Source organism: Tupaia chinensis, unplaced genomic scaffold (genome assembly GCF_000334495.1).
Source record: "Tupaia chinensis unplaced genomic scaffold, TupChi_1.0 Scaffold000054_1, whole genome shotgun sequence".
Classification (NCBI taxonomy): domain Eukaryota; kingdom Metazoa; phylum Chordata; class Mammalia; order Scandentia; family Tupaiidae; genus Tupaia; species Tupaia belangeri.
In genome coordinates, this window is record NW_006159512.1 from 5956045 (window position 1) to 5959588 (window position 3544).

The following is a 3544-nucleotide window of genomic DNA, read 5'->3' on the forward strand; positions in this document are numbered from 1 at the left end:
TTAGACTAATTAAGTTAATTGGGAGAACAATTGAAGGGGGGGGGGGGAGGAAGGTACGGAGGGCAACCATGAATGCCAGGGACAATGGGGGAGGAAGATGGGACATAGCAGAGGGTGGAGGATGGGGAATCAGGGATGGCAAGACAAAGGGCAAGGTATGCAGGACGTAAGAACTGGAAAATTATTTGCTGAGAACATGTATGTGGATGTGCTTGATTGAGCCAAAGCACAGTGTATTTTGGATGGAAAATTCATTTGTGTGTTGTGATGGTGTAAAGTGAATTAATAAAAAAAAACTTGAAAAAAAATCATCTTTATTATAACAAAATAGAAATGATACCTTTTAGACATTTAATGTGCTTTATATAATACAATAACGTTCTAAAGACTTGAGAATTAGGGGACCTGATGATGTTAATCCTGGAATTTGAAGTTCTGACCACCAGAAGCTCCAATGTCCAAGCACAGGAGAAAATAGATGTCCCAGTTCAAGAAGAGAGAAAGAATTTATCCTTTCTATTCCTTTTTTCTTTATTTGGTCTTCAACAAATTGGATAATGCCCACTCGCGTTGGTGAGGAAGATCTTTACTCAGCCTAACAATTAAAATGCTAACGTTTTCCAGAGACACTCACAGATACAGTCAGAAATAATGTTTTGCTATTATTTCCAAGCTGTCTGGGCATCCCTTAATCCAGTCAAGTTGACATAAAATTAACCTTAACAGTGACAGAAATGATCCTATAACAGAAGTGGTTGAGCCTTTCACCAGGACAAGAGGAAACCAATACAAAATTAATTAATTAATGTTAACATTAATTAATTAAAAGGAGGAAGGGGAGAGCTAGAATAGACAATTCTTCCCAAAAGTACTGTTCAAAAAAAAAAAAGTTAGCATAACATGCCCAACTTCTAAGCAATGAAAAATGTCACCCTAGAGATCAGGATTGTCAAAAGATACTATCTTCTGAGATCTCTAACTCTTTTTCTCCTTCAAGAGGTCATATGATCCACTCTTCCCTTTCATTCAGATACCATCTTGCAGAGGAATCAAGGAGGCCATCAGAAAACTGAAAACTCTGAAATACTGAGCAGTATCCAGAGGGACTATTTTAATGATAAGATCTGATTAAAGTTGTAAAGCATCTAGGATTGAAAACTACTTTTCCCCAATGCTCTCTGAAGACAGTGATGCAAGTGTGTTGGGGTGACCAGGTCCACACTCACAATGAATTAGAAATATGGAAAAATGGAGAGAATAGCAAGCAGAGTGTTATTCAAGTAGGAAAAGCTTCGAGCAGAGTGGAAGTGGAAGGAGGCCCAAATAGGTTGCTGCAGGTTGGTCTAAATGGCTTAATTAACAGTGTATGCATGCTGGAAAATTCATTTTGTATGCTGTAATGATATATAGTGATTGAAAGTAAATGTAAATAGTAATAGAAATAATAATAAAAAATATCTTTTGAAAAAATAATAAGTGACCTAGTTATGTAGGGAGAATTATTTTATTTAATATTTACTATTTGTTTATTTATTTATTTAGACCAGAGACAGATAGAGTGAGAGAGAGAGAGAGAGAGTGAGAGAGCAAGTCGCCAGGTCCAGGACTCGAACCCCGGTTGGCTATGTGGGAATTCAGCATCCCTACCATGTCATCTTTGAGCCCTTGTCCTCTTGTTAATGCTTGTTTTCCATCTGATTTTAGCCCAGCTACAGGGAGTCATAAATTCCTCTGAGATTTGTAATGGGGCATAGTGAACACTTACCAAACCATCAAAAGCAAAACCACAGGTACTCCATTATGGGGAGCCCCCCCCCCCATTTACATAAGAGTGGTGTCTAACTCCTAACTCATTAGAATTATAGATTGAAAAATTGCATGTCAGAGCGACAGTTTCTCATCATAGGGGACCCTAGAGACAAGGCACTTCAGGGCTACTACAAGAAGTTACTGGAGAACAAGATCAATGGCCATCTTAAGGAGTTGAGGGAACAATTAAAAGAGCTTACGAAGCAATATGAAAAGTCTGAAAATGATCTGAAGGCCTTACAAAGTGTTGGGCAGATTGTGGGAGAAGTTCTTAAGCAATTAAATGAAGAAAAATTTATTATTAAAGCTACAAATGGTTCAAGATATGTTGTGGGCTGTCATTGATAACTTGATAACAGTAAGCTGAAGCCAGGAGCAAGAGTTTCTTTGGATATGACTACACTGACTATCATGAGATATTTGCCTAGAAAGGTGGATCTACTGGTTTACAACCTGTCCCATGAGCACCCAGGGAGTGTTTCTTATTCTGAGATTAGAGGGCTGTCAGAACAGATTCGGGAGTTAAGAGAGGTAAGAGAGTTACTTACCTCTTACAAACCCAGAATTATTCCAGCGTGTAGGAATAATACCCCCAAAAGGCTGTTTGTGATGTGGGCCGCCAGGTACAGGAAAAACACTCTTGGTGTGAGCTGTTGCTAGCCAACTGGACTGTAATTTCTTAAAGGTTGTATCTAGTTTATTGTAGACAAGTACATTGGCAAAAGTGCTCATTTGATCAGAGAAATGTTTAATTATGCCAGGGACCATCAGCCATGCATTATTTTTATGGATGAAATAGATGTTATTGGTGGTCGTCGGTTTTCTGAGGGTACTTCAGCCAACAGAGACATTCAGAGAACTTTAATGGAGTTACTGAATCAGATGGATGGATTTGATACTCTGCCTAGAGTCAAAACAATCATGGCTACAAACAGACCAGATACACTGGATCCTGCTTTGCTGCATCCAGGAAGATTAGACAGAAAAATACATAATGATTTACCAAATGAACAGCCAAGATTAGCTATATTGAAAATCCATGCAGGTCCCATTACAAAACATGGTGAAATAGATTATGAAGCAATTGTGAAGCTTTCAGATGGTTTTAATGGAGCAGACCTGAGAAACATTTGTTCTGGAAGCAGGTATGTTTGCAATTCATCCTGATCATGATTTTATAGTATAGTAAGACTTCATGAAAGCAGTCAGAAAAGTGGCTAATTCTAAGAAGTTAGAGTCTAAATTGAACTGAAAACCTGTGTAATTTAATGTAAGATTTTTGATGGCTGCATGACAGACATTGGCCTAATATTAAAAAAAAATGAAGTTAAGGAAAATAATATATGTATTGGCAATAAACTCACTAAAAGTACCTGAATAAAAATATGTATGAGTAACATCATAAAAATGAGTAATTCTTCCCAAAAAATTAGTAATTCTGTAATTCATTTTTTAAGATTGGTACAGAAGAATTTATATGTTTGCTAATGTTGCATTTATTGCAGAAGAAGTTATAAAAGAGTGTTGAAGCTTTTCGTATTTGCTGCATGAGCATTTTGTAAAACATTGAAAATTATTTAAGATAGTAGTATAAGAGAGCATTTCTTATGATGTATTTTATATCACTCTTTTTCTTCATCTTAAAAAAGTTGAAAAAATCTGTTTGATTCAGTTCTCCTACATATATTCTTTTTTGTTTGTTTGTTTGTTTTAGAGGTTTTCGCTATAGGGCGCA

General features: G+C 36.7%; 1 pseudogene; it reads left to right on the forward strand.

Moving 5' to 3' along the window:
• The first annotated feature begins 1878 nt into the window (after nt 1-1878).
• LOC102486921 (26S proteasome regulatory subunit 10B pseudogene) lies at nt 1879-3073 on the forward strand (annotated as a pseudogene).
• Nucleotides 3074-3544: the final 471 nt, after the last annotated feature.